Source organism: Ixodes scapularis, unplaced genomic scaffold (genome assembly GCF_016920785.2).
Source record: "Ixodes scapularis isolate PalLabHiFi unplaced genomic scaffold, ASM1692078v2 PGA_scaffold12__126_contigs__length_90152505, whole genome shotgun sequence".
In the NCBI taxonomy this organism is placed as follows: domain Eukaryota; kingdom Metazoa; phylum Arthropoda; class Arachnida; order Ixodida; family Ixodidae; genus Ixodes; species Ixodes scapularis.
This window is the reverse complement of record NW_024609838.1, coordinates 40248947-40273388: the sequence shown is the minus strand read 5'-3', so window position 1 is coordinate 40273388 and position 24442 is coordinate 40248947. Positions and strand designations below refer to the sequence as shown.

Here is a 24442-nt window from a genome sequence, read left to right as displayed (position 1 = left end):
GAGTTTTTAAACATATGGGGCTCTATGGCACCAGAAACCGAAAACGGGCGAAAATGGGCTCCATTTTCCCATTGAAATTTTCAGAAAATAACTTATAACTTTTGATTAAGTTATCGGATCGGGCTAAAACTTTGGCATCTGGTTGTGACCTCTAGCTCCACCTTTGGGCGGAAAATGAGCGTTCGGGGATGCCTAGTTCATTTTTGCGGTAAAAAAGACCGTGTAAATTTTTATTTGTGACACCCTGTACATTGTATTTATAGTATACTTTCTTTCAAGTAAATTGCGTCCGGTGTACTTACTATACTTTACTTGAAGTACATATCCTTTAATTTGCCTTGTACTTTACTTCAGTCAAGTACCGTTTAGATGCAATTTACCCAACACTGCTTTTGTTGCAGTTTGGTTGGCTCCATGAGGTCGGACCCAATGTCGCGGAGCGTGGCACCGATTCGCTGAACACTTATTACATGCGAATTGACACTCGTGATGCCACCGGTAGGTTCAGTTCAGTCACACAATCCTTCGCCAACTTCGAGGAACCTGAGTTTTTCTGTATACATGTGCACTCTTTTCACGAATAAGTTGATTATATCTTTATAATTATTAGATATCATTATATTTAATATTGTTCGTATTTAGAACGTTTGAGATTTTGTTGTCGCGTGACTAACCCCCAGCCCTGACGAACCTTTTTTCGAAACTGTGACAAAGCTGTCGTTTTCTTTTTTAGAGCGCAGCTCTTAGGGGCCCGTTTCCGGCTTGAGCGGCGTCGCCGTCGGCGTCGGCGTCGCCGTCGCCGTCGCCGTCGCCGTCGCCGTCGCCGTCGCCGTCGGCGTAACCGCGCGGTGCATCATGGGAAATGTCCCATAATGCACCGCGCGAGCCCCCCACCAAGGTCACGTGACCTCGTGGGGGGTCACGTGACCCCCCGAAGTCACGTGACTCCCCTGAGGTCACGTGGCCCCCTCCTCGAGGTCACGTGACCCCCGCCGATGTCGCGTGACGCCCCGATGACGTCATCGTCACTGATGACGTCACCGGCATCCACATCGTCATCGTCATCATCACTGATGACATCACCGGCATCCACATCGTCATCGTCATCACTGATGACGTCACCGGCATCCACATCGTCATCGTCATCACTGAGGACGTCACCGGCATCCGCATCGTCATCGTCATCATCACTGATGACGTCACCGGCATCCACATCGTCATCGTCATCATCACTGATGACGTCACCGGCATCCACATCGTCATCGTCATCATCACTGATGACGTCACCGGCATCCGCATCGTCATCGTCATCATCACTGATGACGTCGCCGGCATCCACATCGTCATCGTCATCATCACTGATGACGTCACCGGCATCCACATCGTCATCGTCATCATCACTGATGACGTCACCGGCATCCACATCGTCATCGTCATCATCACTGATGACGTCACCGACATCCGCATTGTCATCGTCATCATCACTGATGACGTCATCAGTGACGTCACTGATGTCGTCACCGGCATCCGCATCGTCATCGTCATCATCACTGATGACGTCATCAGCGACGTCACTGATGACGTCACCGACATTCGCATCGTCATCGTCATCATCACTGGTGAAGTCATCAGTGACGTCACTAATGACGTCATCGGTACCCGCATCGTCATCGTCACTGATGACGTCATCAGTGACGTCAGTGATGACATCATCGGCATTGGGGGTCACGTGACCCCCCCCTGGTTAGTTTAACCCCCCCCCCAGTGCCCTTCCCTCCTCCTCCTCAAGAGCTGCGCTCTAATTCGGCGTTACAGGGAGTTGTAAGCGGCTTTCATTTTTGTACTCTATTGTTTTTGCGGTGCTGAAGCTTTTCTTTTTCTTTTTATAATACTTAACCCGATGCCGCAGCTATGTCTAAGCATTTTTTTCTCTCCAATACTTCCCTCGATGCCGCTGCGATGTATAAGCAATTTTGTTTTCTAATACTTCACTCGATCATACTGCGACGTTTAATTTTTCTAATACTTTACTCGGTGCCACTTCCACTTGGGCACTTAGATTATGTCCCATAAGCCCTTGATGGCATTGACGGACCTGCATTATATTTCCGCTATCCTCAAACCCCAGAAATAAATTATTAATATCATCAATATTATTATTAGTATTACTACTATTATTATTAATTTTATTCAAAGCGAACGACTAATGTATATACTTTTATACTTATGAAATTCGTTATCGGGATGAACGCATTTCTCAGCGGAAACGCACGTCGGGGGTGTAGCTCAGTGGTAGAGCGTTCGCTTCGCATGTGAAAGGCCCCGGGTTCGAACCCCGGCACCTCCAGTTTCCTTTTGTTTTCTTTTTGCATGTAAATTTGTTTGTGCGACAGTGCGGCAACAGAACGTGCGCAAACACCCACCCCACGCTAATTTCCGGAAAAAGACTTGCAACAATTTTCAGGAGAAATTGCTTCAATTGTTTGGAACAATAGTCGTTTCGGGAGTGAAACGACTATTGTTTTATCAATTTCTTAGAAACTAAATTGGTGTTAAAGTAAGTAGGCAGATGAGGTGGTTAAGGATAGACATGGTAACCCAGAAACAACGGGCACAAAAAAAAATAATAAAAGTGCGTTTGACCTTTTGGGGCTTCCCGCTGTCCCTGCAAAGTATAGTCGGTGACAGGTCATGAACAGAGTGGAACCCCTCCCCCTCTTTCCACTTTAGCAGAGCGAACGCTGGAGGGGAGGCGACCTCCTCTCCAGCATTCGCTCTGCTAAAATGGAAAAAATGTCGGACGGGCTTCCACTTTGTTTTTGACCTGTCACCACCTACAGTGTCATCTTGTCGGTTGCCGTTGTCTTTTGTGTCTTTTACTTGGTTCTTATCTATTGTCAGCGCCGTCTTCTCCTTTCAGAGAGGGCAGACGAAATAACTCGAGCGCTACGTTGTTTTTGTCTAACAACTAGCCGACGCGCATCAAGGAGGGAAGTCAAAGGACTCACTGTCGAGGTGTCCCGAAGCGCCGAGGTTTGTTTGCTAAGAACCGAGAGTGAGGGTGGTTAGTGTCCGCAAGTTCCCTCCCAAATACTCTTTTCCCTCATTTCGTGTGCGGCGAGTCTTCTCACTCTTTAACGGCGTCGGCGGGTTGGCGCAGTTAACGTCGTCTGCTTTACGTCTGCTAGTCAAAGCGATGGCTGCTTTACCTTTCCTGCGTCTGTCGGAGATTCACCGCTTTTTTACCGGCGAGAGTCACCGTTGCCTCGGAAAACAAGGAGATGACAAGAGGAAGAGATTGACCTCTTAATCTAAAATTGAGGTCAGCGATCAAAGTATAAGACGAAAAAGGTTCACAAGGGTCGCGCGGGCATATTCCATTCAGCACGCCAGCCGGTCGTGGGCAGACTGTGGAATCGTGGCCGTTGGACCTTTTCCCGGGTGTTTGTGGATCCAGCGTTCTTGTTCCTCGTGGTCTGTTTCAAGTACTTTTTACTTTTTTTTTCTGCTTGAAGTCGGGACGCGTGAGAAGTGCACGTAGAAAAATGAACGTCCGTTGGTCGTCGCGACCGCGACGCTGTCGGCCATGCTGATTTGATTAAAGGGGTACTCCACCGATTTTTTGAGCTACCTCAACTAACTATATTTTCTGACTCCCCGGCCTTTACTCTCTCCGGTATGCTATTTAGAATCGCGAAATTCATAATAGGTATTGTGAAATCGGCAAATGAAAATGATGCAAAAACCAACATTCAAATATACGCGCACTCTTCAGTGCCGTGACGTCAGTGGCAGGCAGGCTTGCCGGTCGAGCAAGCAGCCAAAAAATGGAATATGCCAATCATTTGTTCCGTGCTGGAGCGCGGGTACTGCAGCGAGCTTCCCAAGCATTCATTTGACACCATGAAACTGCTTCGAATCAGTTTAAAACAAAATCTACAGCCCAAAGAGTGAACCCCTGCCTTCCACTGACGTCACTTTTTCATTGTTGCCAGTAGAGACTTCGAGCTTGAAAAACACGGTGACGACCAAAACTGTAAATTCAATAACTTCGCGAAAAAAACAATATTTTGACCTAATATTTGGGACACTATTTTCGCGATGTTTGTTGGTTAGTTTAGCAAAATTTCAAGCAAATCGGAGGCAATGAAAAAACCAGTGGAGTACCCCTTTAAGACAGCTTCGGAGCTGTCGTAGGATTTCGTCGTAACCTGCGCAAAACTTACGAAAATTTCGTTTCGTGAACACGAATTTGTTCTCAAGTTTTGTCTTACGCATATTTTTGGCATAAGATCGTTTTGCGAACCTGGCCTCTGCACTTTCGAAAGTCGCAGGAAAGGTAAGACAGACGCAGACGACGTTGCAAAGGAGCAGACGACGCTGTGATAGGGGGTCGCGATCAGCCAATCAGGGCTCGGTGTTCTGACGTCACCGCTACCCCCTGCGCAAGAAGCAGACGAACTTGCCCTCCGCATATGGGGCAATTAGAAGCTTATCCTTCGAGACAGAGTCACGCGTCCGTATCTCTGCCGTTATCAAGACCTCCGTCTCGTGACGGATCGAGCTACAGCTCGGGAAGGATTTTTTGTTCCCCTGTTGATGCCTCCGTTGTAATGGAAGTAACCACTTGACAAAAAAAAAAAAAAGTTGTTGGGTGATAAGCGATTAAAACGATAAGCGCCCATATGTGTCTGAGTAGTCAAGCCGCGACAAATTTTATCAATTGAATTGATCTTGAATAATTAAGTAAACTTGGAAGGTTGAGGTAGCTACTCGTTTCAAAAGAATGTTTTTCTACTCTCATTTGCCGTCGTTAATATTACCTCCAATGAAGTAACTGTTATGTCTTATGAAGAAAGTAAAGCATAATTGGTCAACAATAGGTTATTGCTTTTGGAAGGAATACAATTTGTGAGCGTTTGGTTTGTATACATTACATTGTTACTCTATGAACTGTCTTTCCATGTCGCATCATTCCGTGTCATGCCATTTTATGAGAATTATTCTTTACAAAACGTCAGCATTTACGAGCGATATTTGCATTGCTTAAATGCAGACCCATATTTCCCGAGGCATCTTTGTGCCCAGGTATTGTTCTCACACTACCGCAACGATTTTCTTACGCCCTAATAGTTTTCCTATGTGCACTTTTCTATACCCCGTTTTACCTTACGTCCGAGCACAGCGGATGCTCCGAGCCGTCGGAGCCAATCCAAGGCCGTGTGTTGCTCACGTGACGTTGGAGAACGGGCACAGCGACGCGCGGAAACCGTATCACGAACTACGTCCGCAGGGCGGGATTGGCTGGGATAACTCGCAGCGTCCGCTGCGTCCGGAAACAAGGTGAAACAGAGTATAGCTTTTGTTTCTATGTATAGCTATCATTATTGGCAATGAAACGTGACTGGGTTAACATAAAATTGTCGCTACAAATGTAAATTCACTTGCCATGCTTCCATGTCAGCGCTGTTCCACGGCGCCCGATCGCTTCCCGTACAACGAAATTTGTTTCCTATCCCGTCTGTTGTTTCTAAACTACTTTCTAGATAATAAAACTTGTTGCTATCCGTAAATGCTTGTTTTCAGGACGGTGTATTCTATTCATGCGCGATGCCATCAAACCTTGGCTTTCACGAGGTGCCCGACCCGACTCGATCGCCCCCAGCGGTGGCGTCACGGGAAGTTGACTCTAGGTGGTGTTGAGATTGGGAGAGGGGGAGAAGGAAGAAAAGAGAGATGTATGGATTGAGGGAATGGGTGTGTCACATGACGTCTATTTACCGATTCACCAATTCAGATTCCCCGCTAAATTTCGCGGGAATCTGAATTGGTGTTTCACATGACCAAGAAGGGAGGAGGGGGAGGAAAGAAGGGAACCGTTGGAAAATGGGGAGGGAATGGGAAGAGAGAGAAGGAAGGGGAAGGGAAAGGAGAGGAAATTGGACGTAGCTAGGGAGAGAGGGGAGGGGATTATCGTGGGTAGCGCCATTTTGAGAGCGAGAGAGAAAAAGGGAAAGGGCACCGTCGCTTTTCCCCTTTCTGATTGTGTAGAAAGAGTGGAAGTCCCGGGGATGAGAGGCCTGGCTGGTGTTGGGCGTCTGCAGTGCCCCAACTTCGTTCGCGCTTTTTTCTACGTTTCAAACTGCCAAACTTAATTAGAGTCACGGTCTTCGATGGCGACAGTCCCCCGGTCATCGGGGCACCATTGCTGGGTGATAGGGTGCACGAATAACGACAGAAAGCGTCGAATACTGTCCGAGGACCTATGTAGCTTGCATGGAATCCGGCAAGGCAAGTACGGCTGGAATGTTTTGAAGCTCCATTGCTTTCCGCATGACTGGAAATGATGATCCATTTATACATTTTTGCATGCAATGGGCCTATTTCAACGTAGCCGCTTTTAGTTGTAATCAACAAGTTATACACGAAACGGGAACCTCAATTAACTTTGTAAACGCCCGAAGCTGCTACATATCGTCTTGCTCTGCTGTTTTTATCTTCGTGTCCCTGTTCTTATATTTCCTTGTGAATGAACGACGAAGACGCTCCAGGTGTACTTTTATCGAACCGCAGAAAGCCTCGAAGCAGCCACGAATTATCTTACTATTTGATGCAATATTTTGGGTACTCACCTCCAATTTCTATAGCTGGCACGTTCGCTGCCGCTGTTCCCCCCGTCGCCACACTGGCGGATGCCACGACCCAAACAAAGAAACGTGCACACTGGGCTCGAAAACGCAGATCGCAACACACGAGACGTTCCCTGCAGCGACTATCAAGCGCCTGAAAGCGCCTTAGTCAACGGAAACAACACACCAGCGGCACTCCAAGGACGCTTTTGCCGGCTCCCTGGTATCGCGCAGAAGATCGCAATTAAAAAAAAAAAAACAACAACAACAACAACAATAGAAATACGTTTTCAACAATTTCCAGCCTCACCCGGGGGCGGAAATGAGCCTTCAACTAAGTGTTGTAGATGATAAAATCGAGTCAGTCACCACTGCAAATTATCACTATTAAGATAAATTTAGTTACAAAATTTTACAAGCTGAAACAGCAGTTATCATGAGAAAACTTGCACGCACATTGCGAGCGTACCCCATGTTCATGTATGTATGTATGTATACATACATGAACAGTAAGGGCTATCGGCGGTACAGCGTTTGGTGCGCGCTCCATTCACGAAATGTTCCGAGCGAAGTCGAGAGGATGGCGTTGAGGAGACGCCTTTTCGGTTTACGGACGCAATCCACTGCCGCCGGAGACAGGGGTCATGTGGAAAGCGATGGAGCTCAAAGACATTGCAGCCGCTCTCGCCTTGCCGGATTCCTTGCAAGCTACATATGTCCTCGGACAGTATTCTATGCTTTCTGTTTTTATTCCTGCACCCTATGACCCAGCAATGGTGTCCCGATGACCGGGCGACTGTTGCCATCGAAGCCCGTGGCTCTAATTAAGTTTGCGAGTTTAAAACCGAAAAGAAAGCGCGACCGAAGTTTGGGCACAGCAGACACCCAACACCGGCCAAGCCTCTCATCCGGGACTTTCACTCTTTCTACACAACCAGAAAGGGGGAAAGCGCCGGTGGCCCTTTCCCCTTTGCTCTCTCGCCCTCTTTCAGCAAAACGGTCTATTGGCAACACCACCGAGGGTTATCATGGGGTTGATAGGAGGGGGATGGATAGTGACAGAAAGGAAAAGGGAAAGGTAGGAGAGGAAATTGTTGTCAGGTGACACATTTTCCCGCTAAATTTAGTGGGGAAACTGAATTCATGTATAGGCCACGTGCCATTAATGTCCCCAAAGTGTATAAGCCACGTGATGCTAATTTCTTCGCTAAAGGTAGCGGGAAATGCACGGACAGACCGACAAACGGAAAAAAGTTCAGTTTTAGAGGGTTCCGTAAAACAAACATTTCGTGCTTCAAAATAAGATTACCATTGTGCATATAACCCAAAAACTGAGTCAGAAAGAGGGAAAACATTTTGACAGCGGCATAAAAAGAAACAGGAATAGACGTCTCGAACCCAGCTAGTGATTTTTGTTAAATATCCACACGAAATACATTCTGTTTTACAAGGACACGGGCAGAACCTACACCCAGACACACAAACACAAAAGAAGAAAAATAAAAAGCTCTATCAATTTTAGATTGGACGAAAACGTTTGGGTTTCTTTGCTTCTATTTCAAGATACTAAAAGTATTGTTTGACAAATTGCGGGGCCGTTGTGTTGGATACGTGAAACATTCTTACACCACAAACGCTTGTTACCTCCAGGCATTTCTTCTCGAGCTGTGCCTCCGAACCTCTCCGTTCCCCTCCACCCCAGGCACGAAGCCAGAGGGGGGGGGGGGGGGGGGAAGAGCATGGGGCCGGCCCCCCCCCCCCCCCCCCCGAAATCTTCCATTTTGCTGGGACCTTCTCTCCCCTCCCCCTCATACAGCATTTTGTGAAGGGCCGCCTCCCCCCCCCCCCCCCCCCCCCCCCCGAAAGAAATTCCTGGCTACCTGCGTGCTCCACCCCATTCACTAATTCACCCATTGACTTACCCCGTCGGGTCGGCCTGTGTCCACTAGTGATGGGGCGAAACATTTTACAGGGGTTTCGGAAAGTTTTGGAAGAACGGCCGAATCTCGGTTTGTTTCGGATAGATTCGGATAGTTTCGGAGCGTGACTAGAGTGGCCAGACCCCATTATTGAGCGTTGTAACTTTTTTAAACAAAAACACCACATTAAGTAGTTGGAATTTTAAATATAAATATACTTAATTTAACAAAAAAGGCTTGTTCAGATAAAATCTGAGATACGGAGAAATAAAATAGCGGATAACACTGTCGTTGGCCAAAGTGGTGTCGATTTCACAAGTTCCATAGTCACATCGCCACGTGACCAAAACAAAGCTGACAAGTAGAGTGAAATCGACTATCACAAATCCCAATGCTCGTTTTAATTGTATCATTAGCTCGGCGACGTGCGTGGTGTTCGTTCCAAGCGCCGGGAGCGTTGCGGTTTATGTTGTCACAACACAGGTGGTATATGGAAGTGACTGTGTCGGAAGATCTCCGACATCTGTGTTATGCAATCGAGAATATGAAACCCGAAACCTCTTGTAATGTATACGTGTATCATGTTCATAAGAAATGCACCATAAACGTGGGCACTTCCGTACTTTTGCAAGGGGACGCACCGAGCGACTACTTTTCACAGCAGCACAGGCTGCAAGCTAATGGCGGCGACAGACCTTCGGGAAGCTAAAGCTATTTGCACAGTACACATTAACGAGGTTTGCTTCATTTGCCGTCACTATCTGCTGCAGTGGCTATAGGACTTATAACTAGTTCCTTAGAATTATACCGATCCATTGCTTACCCCAAGACGTTTATTGCTCGTGTGTCACAGTTAGGCGCCTTTCACACAGAATGATCCGCTGAAGACCACTGGTAGCGTGTTTCCGGAGTGGAAATGATATCACCGATCAGTCAACCGGGATTCGGGACCGATATGTTCGGGAGGCCTAAGCACTGCACACGGAGCTCTGACACTTGGACACACACTCGATGGCTCGACGCGCCTGCAAGCCTCAGGGCCTTATCATGGGATCGTAGGATAAACGAGGATCCCAGACATACCGGGGGCAACCTGGTATAGCTGCTATAACGCAAAAGATAATCCAAGAACTGATTGAAAACGAACACCTACAACGCCCACAAATCCAAAAGGAACAACGCCATGCTGGGTGACGAAACTGACGAACCTTCAAAACAACTCACATTTCGTGCAAAAAGTTTCGAAATCCTCCGAAACAGTCCGAAACCGACCCTCCGGAGTTTCGCCGCATCACTAGTGTCCACAGAGTTATGGGGAATGACGGGGAGAGGAAAAAAGCTGCGTTGATGTGTAGATCACGCGACGTCGATTTTCCCGCTAAATTTAGAGAGAAGAAGCTGAACTTGTGTCACGTGACATAGATAAAGTCGTGGGACATATTATTTTTGTTAAGATCACGTGACGTCAATTTTACCGCTGAATCTAGCAGGGAAACTGAATTTGTGTATAGGTCACGTGACACGGAGTTTATTGCGACGTCATTTCCCCTGTCAAATCTAGCGGGGAAACTGAATTTGTGTGGAGGTCACGCGACGTCAATGTTCGCACTAAGTCTAGCGGGGAAACTATAGGTCGACGTGGCACGAATTCAAGAGACGTACCCCTTTGCCGCTAAATTTAGAGGGAAATTTTTCCGCTAAATATAGCGGGGAAACTGATTTTGTGGATAGGTCACGTGAGATGAAGCCATGTGACGTCACAGGCAACGACTTCACGAAATCCGAAGCAACTTGCCAAAGAACACATTTCACGTTGAAAACACAATGCCTTTTTTAAACGTGACGCGCCAACAAAGCTGCAAACCCAGCACTTCGCAACCTCGAGACAGTCTTGACTAACAAAGAGAAAACCAAAACGAACTCATTCTTGCTTAAAAAAAGAATCACATTGCTTCAAACGCAACGCTTAAGCAAACCCGCAAGGTTGACCCTGCATTCGCACCTCAACCTTTATTACTAGACAGTCTCTAATAATAAAGAGACAACGTCCTCGATTTTTTGTCTCTACTGCGGTAATGAAAAAACAAGAAGTCGACTTTTCAGTCTGAAATTCGACGAAAATTTGATTGAAGCAGCTGCGCATGTTAAAGCGAGCTGGTGACACCACCTCGCGGAAAAGTGGTGAAGCATTTTCTAAAACTAACAAGGACATTAAACGCCGCCTTTATAGTATTGTGTAAACGATGGTAAATATTCCATAGTTATTTTGTAAATAATTATTTTCTCAAAGGTTTTATATTTCTTGAAGTCGGGCGGCACTGTTCAACAATACGAGCCTCCAGCAGGGTTGAAAGCTGGGTTAGTTGATAGTTTGTCACGATTAAATAGAACGCGAAAAAAAAAGCCAAAAAAAGAGGACACAAACGACAGACAAGCAGTCTGTCGCACGTGTCCTATTTTTTTGGGCCTGCGTTTTGTGTGCAAGTTTATTTCCTTATGAAGTCGACCTTCGTTGATTTTGCCAAGAGTTCGAAAGTTCTCAAGAGGAATCGAACCTCAAAGTTCTACATGAATTTCCAGCATCGAGGAAAGTTTGCGAGACCCCTTCTACCGGACATCGCCGGGGGTGTAGCTCAGTGGTAGAGCGTTCGCTTTGCATGTGAAAGGCCCCGGGTTCGATCCCCGGCACCTCCACTTTTTTGCCGGGTCGTGTTTTTGGTCACATATCTAGGGTTTCGAAGTTATTTTTGTATAATCTGTTCGGTGTTATCAAATTTCTCTTGTTTAAAAGTTTTCCGCTCTCCACACTTCGGCATTTGTCGGAGTTTAATCGTGATATATTCCCAACTTTCCAAGATTTGGAATGTAAAAATATGATGTCCGCACAAAATGCAATAAAAGTAAGAATTAGCCATTTTTACTCGGAAATAGACACTTAGGTACTACAAGAACCTAGCACTACACATGTAGATCAGGCCTCGCAGTTAAAAATATAATCATACTGGGCAAGGTTTTCGTTGCTTTCTTAGGAATATTTGGACAGGTCAGCTCTTATGGTAATAAATTCAAGCACCCTGAACAAGGACTCCCTCTTATGCCATTCGAAAAAATCAGGCCTTATGATAATAAAGAAAAAAAAACATGCTGGGTGAGGTTTTTGTTGTTGCTCCTATGAACATTTGAACAGATCAGGCCTTGTGGTAGTATAATAGATTCAAGCACACTGGACAACGTTTCTTTTATTGCTCCTTTGGATACTACTAGCACACTAGACAAGTTTTTTGTTGCAGCTTCTGTGATATTTTGGACAGATCGTGCCTAGTGGCAAATGTCATTAAACCAGAAAAAGACGGTTTGCATGTCAGTCACGCAAGAAACTTCCTGCGGTGCATACTTAATATTTAGAGGAAACACCTTTCTTCATAATGGCCGAATTCAAGTATTTGGGTGTAACAATAACAAGTGATCTTCGGTGGGACACGCACGCTAATAATATAGCCAAAACCGCTAAAAATGGGAACCGCAAAAACCAAACAGTTAGCTTTTGAAAGGTTAATAATCGACGCTAGAATATGGTAAAAAAATTAGGGACTCTACGAAAAAAAAAAAAAAAAATATGAGCATGGAAATTAGAAAGGACTCAAAATCTTTCTTTTCGTTTAATTTTTTCCAAGTGCCGTAGGTATGATTCACCCACTGAACTTTATACCAAGGCAGGTATCACCACGCTGGAAAACAGGCGCAGGAGCAAACAGTTGAGAAGTTTTACATGCTTTTCAGAGGAAACACTTTTAATGGATAAACACAAAATCATTCGACCTCATACTTCTTGAATTAAGCAAAATAAACACTCTACCAAATAACAAAAAACGTGTTAAATTTTTTTATTTACCCCGAACAAGAAGATATTTGAATGCGTTGCCAGAGAGTAGTGTTATAGGAATTTGGGAATTTGAAATAAGTCTTCATATGTAAGAAATAGAATGAGGTTATTTATGCATCACTGTTGTATACCTGAGCATTATTTTTTGGTCGTCTAGTTTTAAAATATATTAAAATAATTAAAATGAGTGTATATCTATAGCGGTATGTAAAGAAGTATTTATGGTGTTCTGCGTGTGCTCGTTAGAATTTGAATGCAGATGTTCTTGAATGTTTGTTTGTTTTTCTAAGTGCTCACTCCTGCCATAGTTCCCGCTGTGGGGCTGATAGTATTGTAAAATAAATAAATAAATAAATAAATAAATAAACAAAAATACACTGAAGACTGCTAACGTATCCGAATGCGAAAGCATTTGTATACGTATCGTATTCCTACGAGCTGCGCGCCGCGCTGAGCTCGGCCGTGTGGCCCCTTCGGAGTCTGCCCGGGTGGGCTCCGCTGGCTCTGAGGCCGGCCCGCTGCGCCATAGAGGGGTCTTCTTTGTGGCGTGGCATTCTTTGGAAGAACTACGTTGCAGATTGCAGGCTTCGCTCCATGGGACAGGAGAATTAAGGTGTCGTTTGGTACGCGGCTTCAAAAGCTGGTAATGCCGGTTCGCTTTGTGTGACAGTTCATTCTTTCGCATCAATAAATAAAATAAATTCAAACACAATGAATAAGGTTTTTGTTGCTGCTTCTTTAAACATTTAAAGAAAAAAAATCAGGCCTCGTGATAGTAAAAAATAATTACACTAAACAAAAATTTTTTTTCGTTGCTTTTGTGATTCTTTTAACATATCAGGCCTTGTGGTGATGGATTCAAAGACACTGGGCAATGTGTTTGTTGCTGCTCCTTTGAACATTTTCATTGGATACTGGAAGAACGAGCAGTGCGTGGGCACTGCGTGACGATGGTTGTGAAGAGCTCACCGTTGGGACAAAGGTTGGGACAAAAGAAACTTAAAATCACGTGAGGTCCCAATTAGGATTCTATGTCTTTGGTAAATACCGATAAACGCCGAAAATTAACCCCTGAGCCGGTTTTATCAAATTCGGTGAAAACTGAAAAAAAAAGAAAACGATTGAGATCTGTTTTTAAATGCAAAGAAGGAAAAAGCAAAGCTTTCTAAGAAGAAATTCGTTGTCCGCAGCTTTTTTTGTGTGTGTGTCGAAAGGGAGCACAGCGCTCACTCGCTCATAATCGGCGACAGGTTAAAGGCTGCAGGGCAGGCGACCTCCGCCCCACCGTCTTTTCTGCTAAAGTGGAAAAAGGTGGGAGAAGCTTCCACTTTTAATCTTTCACCGACTATAAACTTTTTCCTCAAGGGTCCTATGAATGTCGTCCTTGTAGTTCCTAAGTGTCTGTTTCACACTTAAAATGGTTTACTCTTACTTTTATTCCGTTTTGTGCGGCTATAATATGTTTACATTCCTAATCTCGGAGAGTTGGCAATATATCACGATTAAACTCCGATAAAGGCCAAACTGTGGAAACAACTTCTCCCAGGTGAAGTTATGCAAAAATAACTTCGAAAACAACCTCCGGATTTTAACATTGATAAACTCACAAAGTGGCCCTATGAATTTCACCAAAAAATAAACTTATGAGCAGATGTGGCCAAAGGAATGACCCAGCAAAAAGTGAAGGTGCCGGGGATTGAACCCGGGGCCTTTCACATGCAAAGCGAACGCTCTACCACTGAGCTACACCCCCAGCGATCCTCGGCAGGAGGAATACCGTAAACTTTCCTCTATCCTGGAAATTAATGTCGAACCTCGGGATTCGACTGATTTTGCGAACTTTCGACCTCCTCGGAAATCGACTTCATGAGGAAATAAATAGCGCGCAAAAAACAGGACCAAAAAAAAAATAAAATAAAAAACGATGACACGTGCGGCAGATGGTCTTTTTGTCGTTTGCATCCCCTTATTTGGCCTGCTTTTTTTGCGTTTTTTATTCTATTGTGAGCCACTCCCAACTAACCCAGATTTAAACCCTGCTGGAAGTTTGACCTGTTGAACAGTGTCGCCCGTCTTCAAAAAATACAAAATCTTTGAGAAAAAAAATCAGTGTTGGGAAGTACTTCAAGTACATTGTACTTAAAGTACTACTTCAAGTAGATTTATGAAACATGTACTTTACTTGAAGTACATTCTCTCAGTATGTACTTGTAATTTACTTAAAGTATTTTTTTCTGGTACTTTCCGAGGAAAGTACGATTCTCGACTTCAAAGTACATTCCCCAAATTTGGTTTTGTTAAATTTGTATTACGAAATGATGCTTTGTCAAGTCCGAAGAAAAACTGGGAGGGATATTCTACTCTTGCCAAAAACGTGAACAGACGACGCATCGCTCCCTTTGTTCTGGTAGCGGCTTTCCCGTAGCTTTTTGAACTCTCACTACTTCTCCGTCGGTCAGCGCAAGCCAGGAGGTTTAAAATATTAGGAGAGCAAAATTAATCAAAATGTAGCACCTGAGACTGTGGTGCGGAAAAAAATTAATTTTAAAGTCGAAATAAAAGACAACAGAGGAGAACGTCACAATGATTTGAGACATTCTCTTTTGTCCTTCTTCTATTTGAAAGCTCCTTAATTTTTTCGCACCTCAATCTCAGGTGTCAAACTATGAATAATTATTACGAACACGCTTGAACACTCACTGTTTTTAGCATTAAGGAGAGGACACTCTTCTATGAGAAGATTGCTTGCGGAAGTTACAGCGCTGACGTCATGTTCTCTCCTTGTACATTTAGCCCCCTTGAGTGCAACAATCCAGTGCAAGGGGCGCCAAATTCAGAAGAAGGACGTCTGAATTTGTCTCCATTCCTGAAAATGACTAGTCTGAGGCCAATTGACTTTATCAAATATTCGCCGATGTTTTTTTTTTTTTAAATAGGTCATGCACCCCTGATTACCCCTGTGCAATGCATACCAGTTAAAAAGCACTGTATAAGGGAATGAAAGGGCATCATGAAAGATTGTGTTAAAATAATTTTACTTTACTTTAAAAGTACATTCTATTTATAATACTTTACTTCAAGTACGTAGCACCCAGTGTACTTAATACTTTACTTAAAGTACATCACGTCTCATTTAATTTGTACTTTACTTGAAGTACCTTTTAAATGCACTTCAAATAATTATTTACAAAATAGCCATGGGATATTTAACAACGTTTACACAAGACTATAAAGCATTCTTTTAAGACCCTTGTTAGTTCGAGAAAATGCTGCTCCCCTTTTCCGCGAGGTAGTGTTACCAGCTCGCTTTTAACTTACGGGCATCCTGCGCAGCTGCTTCCATCGAATATTTGCCAAATTTCGGGCTAAGAAGTTGACTTACGCGACTTTCAAGATGGGCGAAAACACAGTTTTGCCGTCGTCACGCCAATATAATACATTTAGAATATAAGCGTTGTTATTTTTCGATTCCGACGAGGCCGCGATCGAATCACAGCGCACTTACAGGGACGGTCCGCAACACCATCGCTCGACAGAGACTCTCTCGGAGACCCGAAATCAAGGCTTTCGAACATCTGCCGAAGTTACCAGCGTCAATTGGTATTCGTCTTCTTCATCTTTTAGCATCAATGACAGAGGCTCCTGAACCTCACTTTCAACGAAGCTAACAGCCACCACAAATCACGCCAAGATCCCGCCGGTGACGCAATATCGTTGCGTCACCACGTTTATATAAGCGGGACGCTCATGCTCGCGCGGCGGAGAAAGAATGGGACTGACCAACGATACCATCATCTAATAATGCCTCATTCAACACCGTCATTCCAGCCCTTAACACCGTTACCCGTTCCCGTTTTGCCACCCTCTTATTTTTTATTGACTGGATGAAGACCGGATATGTTTTTTTAAATAATCGGGTCACGCGTTCCCTGGAGGTTGGGGAACATCGTGTCGGTGTTCTATTTTACCCTAACATAATCTCCTGCAAACCATTATTTTCCGTCCGAAACAAAAAGCTGATACCGAAAAAAACCAACTTGGGGGAGAAAGAAGACTCGGACTAGGAGTTGTCTCATAATAAAAGTCTCTCTTTCTCTCTTTCTTGCAAAGAAAAAAAAATGAATTTGAAGAGACATAAACCCCGAAAACACTGAACCATATTGATTTATGTGTTTATTTATTTTATTTTACCTTTAGGGCACGGATGTATTACAGAAGAGAGTGGGAAATAAAAATACAAAAAAGTGAAGCAAAGCAGGAACAGGCACGTCAATTGCCGCCAGAAATACATACATAGATACATACATACAGACAGGAACAACACAACAAAAATGCTCAAACAATAGGAAACTGGTAGTTAGCTATAGTAGTACTAAAAATATGCTGTCAACAATTGGTGTTAGTGACACAGATAAGAGATTCCAATGATTGAATGTTCTAGGAATGAACGATGCAAAAAATTAATTGGAGTGGCAAAACGGGCGCCGACTTTGTGACGATGGTCGAGACGTGCGGAAAACGAACAATGGTGGGATTATTAGATGTGCATTGAGTTGACAAATAGAATAATATATCTTATGAAAAAGACAAATGCGAGAGATTCTGCGACGATGTACGAGATTTAGAGGTAATAAAGTATTTTTCAGTGATGTGACACTTGCAGTGCGGTTATAATTGGTTAGTAAAAAACGTGCGGACTTGTTCTGAACGGCTTCAAGTAAGTCAGTGAGGTAAGTAGTAAAGAGATACCAGATGGAGGCTGCATACTTGAGTGCAAGTCGCCCTGGCGTTTCATAGAAAAAAAATAGTAATAAAAGAGCTAGGTTGAAGTTACGTTTGAGATGGTCGAGCATACGATTAGCATTGCTAGTCATGTAATTGACATGGACCTTCCTGAAAAGATCGGCGCTGATGATCACGCCCAGATACTTATAAGTATCGACAAGCTGTAAGGCTGTGTGATGAAGATTATAAGTTGCAGACAATTTAGTTTTACGTCTTCCGCGCATCGTTTTGCATTTGATATTATTAAGCTGCATTGACCAGAGATTTCTTCGCTTTAATAATTAGATTGGGGCCTTCACTATTTTATTATAATTAGGGTTTCGTATTTCCAGGGCTGTTTCTATTTATTTCGAATTCGGGGCTGTTTTTTCAAAGCCTCTTTTCCCCACGGATTAGACGTTTTTCGCCTCCATTTTTGGCATGAGATAAAAATAAAATGTCGCGATTATTTGAGCTTATGCCTAAAAAAACAATGCATGGGCATGAGATTCCCCAACCTTGGTAAAATACGCATGTGACTCGAACGCTTAAAAAACGTCCCGGTAGCGATAAAAGAAAGAAACGAGATGTGTGATTCCGCAAGAAGGGCGCAGGCCTTGCAGGCGGTTTAATGCGGAACGTGTTCTGCGTAAGCTCAAAATGAAGTTATAGATTAAAAAAAAAAAATGCGCGTGAAGCATAGGTTTTTTTTATTTTTTTTTTTTAGTTACAGGAAGTTACCACATAACTTCGGAGATCTCACATTATTATACTAAATTAATAAAATATATTATATCAATATTCTATCATTTTTGCCTAAAAAAGGTTTCGGGGGTGTAGCTCAGTGGTAGAGCGTTTGCTTCGCATGTGAAAGGCCCCGAGTTTGATCACCGGCACTTGCACTTCATTTCGCAAGCTAACTTCTTCGGTCACAAATTTCAATCAGATTCTTTTTTATTTGTTCGCCTTAAAACCTAAAAAAAAAACAAAAAAAAAACAGTAAATGGCAGTTTGACGGGACTGTGGACCGTTTGGAGTTTAGCAGCAGGACAAGCAGGGCAAGTTTTCGATATACGAACAGAACACGCTAACACGCGTAGAAGGTGTGCCGCTGGAGAGTCTATCGATGATTCGATAGTGCGCCAGGCGCGCTCCGCCGCTCGACTGAGTCGTCTGCGTCGCCACGCACCGTTGACCCTGGCAAGTTTTTTTACCCTATTTTTTTGTTATAGAAAGAGAGCTACGCTTTGTAATTTTACAAGAAAAAGAAACATACCTTTGAAACACACATTTGACGAAAGGTTTAGATTGCCTCGTGCAGGCGTCGATTCTTACGGTCCAGTTTAGATCGAGCCTTGTGATTTTAAACATCCTGTACTTTAGCCAACACTGCGTTTCCAGAAGTTCCCTCGGGTGTCTTGCCGAACGTAAAAAGAAACACCTGCCCGGCGTTTCTGATACAGATTTAAACAAAAATCATTATACTCTTCTGAGACATACACATCATCGTCATCATGATACCATGTTTCAGTAAGAAACAAAACAACGTTGAACTAGGATGGAAAATGAGAAGTTAAGGTATCTATTGCATCCATTTTGTTTTTGAGAAGGAGCACTAAGAGGCTGGTAGACTGTTTCTAGTTTCTAAATATTCTATTACATCTGATGGCAAAATAAAGTCGGCTGATATCGCTTAGCCACGTATTGTGATACTAGCTTACATCAATTCTGAGCGACTTTTGGCAAGATAATCTTCATTCATAAGTTGAATACTCAGGGCACTGTCAGTTTTTCTTGCAAATATCTCTCCGTTTGTAACCCACACAGATTTCCAGCGAAATTCGTCTCTTCTGCCGATAGCCTCGGCCAAGCAAACGTTTGAGGGCTGGGCATAAGAACTATATAAGAATTATATAAGATATATAAGAACCATATAAGCAACTTATAAGAAACTTCTCACAAGTTTCTTATATGGTTAATATATGTTCTTATATATCATATATAGTTCTTATATAGATCTTATATGGTTCTCATATGTTTCTTATACGTTCCTATATATCTTGTATGATTGTATGGACATGCGAAATTTCTCATACAAATGAGATCTTTCAGTAGGGGTTTTCAGCGTTATAACTTATTTTGTTTTCTGTTTGTTTTAGGGTTTTTTGCTCTCCGGATTTACGTCTGGTGAAATTTTGAGGGTTATTTCCTGTTTACTTTTGGTGGAATCCGGGCTTTGTGTTAGAGGATATTTTTTTATAACATATTCGGTGTTTATCAAATTTCACTTGTCTGAAATTCTCCAGTTTTTCACAATTTCCCACTTGTCGTAAATTAATCGTGTTATAACTTCAACTCTCCAAGATTAGGAACGTAAAAATATAACGCCTGCAAAAAACGCAATAAATGTAAAAGCAGGCTACTTCAACCGCGTAGCAAATACTTAAATATTACAAGAACTTGGCACTACACACGCAAATCAGGCTTAGTTGGATGAATTTAGGCACACCGGACAAGGTTTTTTGTTGCTGCTGCTAGAAAAACCATGCCTTATGATAATAAAGACAAGCACACTGGTCAATGTTTTCGCGGTTGCTTCTATGAACATTTGGACAGATCACGCCTTGTGGTAGTAAATTCAAGCACACTGCAAGGTTCGTGTTTCTACACCCATGAACAGTTGGACAGCTCAGTCCTTGTAATATATCCATGCACACTGAACGAGGTATTTGTTGCTGTTCCTTTGGACATTTTAATGGAATACTGGAAGAGCAAGCAATGCGTGAGTACTGCGCGACGATGACGATGAAGAGCGCAACGTCACAGGCAGGAGATATATTGATTGGTTGATTGACATATATTTTTATTTTGACTCGGGTGCCAAGGCGGCTGAGTTTTCCCCGCTGAATTTAGCGGGGAAAATGACGCCACGTGACTTTGTGTCAGTAACCCATGAAGAAATGTAGTTTCTTTCCTAGATTTAGCGGGAAAATTGACGTCACTTAACCTCACCACCAATTAAATTTCCCGCTCAATTTAGCGGGGTGGTTATGCCGACGGCGACGCTGACGCCGACGCCGACGGCGACGTTGCGAAGGGCTGAAATGGGCGCCGGAAAGCTGAGCACTAGAAAAAAAAAACAAGAAAAAAAAACAGTCGTTATATAAACTCTATTTCAAACGTCATTAGACGCGTCTTTATTAAATGCCAGGAAAGTACAAAAGGATTCAAGTGATTGGCACGACACTGCTTGTTCTGGCAGCGAGTTCCAGTCGTTAATTGTTGCGGGGGAAAAGGAATATTTAGAACATTTTTGAAGCATCGGGGTGAAGGAAGGGCGTGACTATGTTACGGGTAATTCTAGGTACATAATAACACTGTTGGCTGTCTTATCTATTTGGACACAATCGCTGAGAACCACGTAGAGAAATTGTAATCTTATTTCTTCACGTCGAGTACTGAGCAGCGGTTGCTTGACTTTACAAAGTAGTCGGGGAATCCAATCGACGATATTTAGAAAAAATGAAGCGTAAGGGCGAGCCTCTGCACTCTTTCTAGCTTAAGAAACAGGATGTTAAGAAGATGTTAATTCGAGATGTTAAGAAGCTTAACATCTCGAACAGTGTGAGGGTCCCAGATTTTGGATGCAAATTCCATCAGTGGTCGGAGAACTGTTTTATATGTCAATAGTTTTGTGCTGACCGAACTTGCCTTCAGGGACCGTCTTAAGTACCATAACTTAGCATTTGCCTTTTGTTACAATATTATCGACAGGAATTCTCCACCGTAGATCGTGCAAGATGGTTACGCCCAGATATTTGTAATTATTAACCCTTGCTATCGGGTTACCTTCGAGCTCGTACACCAATTCAGAGGGCTTGGTTTTGTGAGTATCAGTCATACAGACTGTATTTTCAAGATTTAACGACATTTGCCATATATCGCACCACTGACCATCGCCCGATTGTATTTTATATACGGAAGTTAAAACACGCATGGATCAACGTAACCTAAATATATGTATATCACACCATTGACCATCGCACGATTGTATTTTGTATACGGAAGTTAAAATGCCCAAGGATCAACGTAACCTAAATACATGTATAGCGCGTTTTAACTTCCGTATACCAAATACAATCGTCGGCGAACAATCCAGCCTGAACGATTTGGTCTGAAAGTATGTGATTGATGAATATGAGGAAAAAGAGCAACCCGAGGACAGTACCTTGGGGTACGCCCGATTTGACTTCGCACATATCGGAATGTTTGCCTCTTCTTTCCCCGAATTGTCTACGTTCATATAAGAACACCTCTATCCATCTCACTAGCCCGGGATATTTTAATATAGATTTTAGTTTGATTAATAATTTCCTAAGGTTAACCTTGTCGAACGCTTTTTTGAGGTCTAAAGATAAAACGTAAACCTGTCCCTTAAGGTTCAGAATCTCAAAAAGAACATGCACGACTTCAACAAGATGAGTGATGGTGGCCAGACCCTTACAAAAGCCGTGCTGGGAGCTGTTTAACAAGTGATGCTTTTCCAAAAAAAGAATGTATATGACTATAGTCCCTTGCAACCTAAGAACGAAGGGCGAGGGTAAGACGGGCCGGGGAGGAGGAAGCAGGCGGAACGCTGGAGAAGAGAGAGGGAAACCTCCTTCTCTCTTTAGCGTTCTGTCTGCTTCCTCCTCCCCGTCCCGTCTTACCCTCGCCCTTCATTCTTAGGTTGCAACGGACTATAGAGATTATATGTTCAAGTTTCCCAGACTTTGATGTTAATGAGACTGACCTGTACGAAACAGGCTTTACCGGACTTCAAAACAGGTACGATTTTACCAATCTCCCAAACATTAGGCAGTAAACCTGATGAAAGAGCTTTCTGAAATACAATAACAATATATTTAGACGGTGATTCAGCATATTGTCTCAGGAAAGCATTCGGTATCTTATCATATCCGATCGCTTTCGTAAAATTTAGATTAAGAAGTAAAACGACAATTCATTCACGAGGTAATTTTATGTCAGGGATGGTTGGCACATAATCCAGCTTCTTGAACAGTGGCGTAGCCCCATCCTTCAGAAGAAAATACACTTGAAAAGGAGAGAATAGAACAATTTGCTATTTCGTATTCATCTTGAATCGTACGGCCTTCGACAATTATTATTATTATTATTGAAGAAGAAGAAGTTCCCGAGAGCGGTCGGTCCTTTTGAATGCTCTTCGCATTTTAAGCAGAAACCAAATTATTTAATGCCCGTCTACTACCATCAGCCAGTCAAAGGCCCATGAAGAAGCCAAGGGAACTTGACGGGAGCGGCCCTTAAGCCAAATCAGGTCACCAGCATTTTTATTGGCTCTAGTTTCCGGGCAGGCTTCCGCAACATCAGAATTCCCGGCTTTCGCTGCCGCTTCAGTCGCGCAGCTCCAGCTCACCTAGCGCAACATATTTCGCGGTGAGCTGAAAGACGTTTCTCATCTACACAAAACCTCTTGACCTAGTGCAAGAGGGCTAAAGCCAGCACATCTCAAAGCATCATGACAGTGGCAATCGACTGGGGACCACCGAAGCTCAATCTTCGTTTCATCAAGCCCATGCTAGAGACGGCTGATTGTTGTTGGCGGTCAAGTGCACCACAATAACAGTACTCTGATTTTGCGGATGAACCTGGAAGTGTCTCTCTTGCTTGCTTTTAGTTTAATCATTTTTTTTCCGCTTCTATCTTCACCTTCTTCGTCGTTGAGTAAACACTATGGCAGGACCTGAGATTTGTGCTCGGTGCTCCGATTCGGTGCCAAAGAACGGTCGCTTCATGCAATGTGCAGACTGCGCGCTTGCCTATCATTTAGGAAAAAAAAAATGTTCCGGTGTCTCGGAAAGCACTTTCAAAGGGATGTGCGCCGCAAAACATGAGAAATGGCGCTGTCCCGGATACCGGGGAGGACTGTCTAAATCAAATCTTGACGGCGATCTCACTCCGTCATCTCAAGCGGATCCCATTGCCTTTTTGGCAGAGCTATCGACGGTGAACAAAAAACTTGGCCTTCTGCTTACGTGGAAGGACACCGTTGATGCCCTTCACGAACCACACCCAAAGGTCGACGCTTTATTATCGATGAAAGAGGCGGTCGACACAATGCGCGACTCGGTCAATACGATGCAGGAATCAATTAGCTTTGTCTCGTCACAGTATGACTCCCTTGTGACCTCAGCTAAATCTCAGGCCACAATAATCAAAGGGCTACAAGCTGAAACATGTTCCTTGCAATCCACCGTGTCTGAGCAGGCACGTGAAATCCAACAGCTAAAAACAAATCAGAATGACATGAAGCAATTTAATCGTCTCTCCAATTTAGAGGTGCATGGCATCCCATTTTCACCCCAGGAGAACATTATGGATCATCTAACAGGGCTCGCACAACAAATCAACATTGAGGGTTTTCATCCTGCACATATCGTTGCTGCACATCGCCTGCCGGTGAAGTCTGGTGCAGTGCCACCCGTCCTAATCCGATTCTTGTCTGTCTCCATTAAGGAGCACTGGATGGGCTACCGAGGACGCCTGGGTTACTTACCTCGTGATGATTCTCATCCCCGAGTATATTTGAACAAAAATCTCACGGATTCAAATAGGAAGCTATTTTGGATGGCGCGGACCAGAGGGAAGGAAAATAATTTCAAATTTTTATGGGGCCAAGATGGCAAAATCTACGCTAAACAGAGTCAGAACTCTCCCCTCCTCCGCATCACTGACACTGGTGCACTGGATCAAATCACTTAAACATCGATGAGTAGCTCTTCTACAACTTGTTACGCTATTCCAGATTGTAATTCATTTAATCATATTTTAGGTCCAATTTCTAATCATTCATTAACAATTATCCATGTAAATATTAGAAGCTTAAGAAAGCATTGGGAGGAGTTCCGAATAGTCGTAAACAACTTAGATCCAGTTGTAGATATATTTGTTCTAACCGAGATTGATGTGTCAGCTTCTCAATGTAATCAGTTCGTCTTGAATGGGTATAATGAATTTTTTTACACGCGTAATATTCGTAGGGGCGGTGGTATTGCCATATATATTAAGGAAAAATGGTTGCCATCAAGTTCAAGTGTGTCTTTTCAACATGCAGAATCAATTGCCATCAAAATTACGTACTGCCCATTTTCTTTATTCTTGATGGCAGTGTACAGGCCACCTTCGGAGAACCCCTCGCTTTTTCTAGCAGAACTGGACATTATCCT

The 24442-nt window shown here is 43.5% G+C and overlaps 3 non-coding genes across 3 annotated transcripts; 2 read left to right on the top strand and 1 right to left on the bottom strand.

Moving 5' to 3' along the window:
- The first annotated feature begins 2275 nt into the window (after positions 1-2275).
- Trnaa-cgc lies at positions 2276-2347 on the top strand. The gene has a single exon. It is a non-coding gene; the product is annotated as a tRNA-Ala (tRNA).
- Positions 2348-11170: 8823 nt separating this feature from the next.
- Trnaa-ugc lies at positions 11171-11242 on the top strand. Its single transcript has one exon. It is a non-coding gene; the product is annotated as a tRNA-Ala (tRNA).
- A 2870-nt stretch (positions 11243-14112) lies between these two features.
- Trnaa-ugc lies at positions 14113-14184 on the bottom strand. Its single transcript has one exon. It is a non-coding gene; the product is annotated as a tRNA-Ala (tRNA).
- Between the last annotated feature and the right edge of the window lie 10258 nt (positions 14185-24442).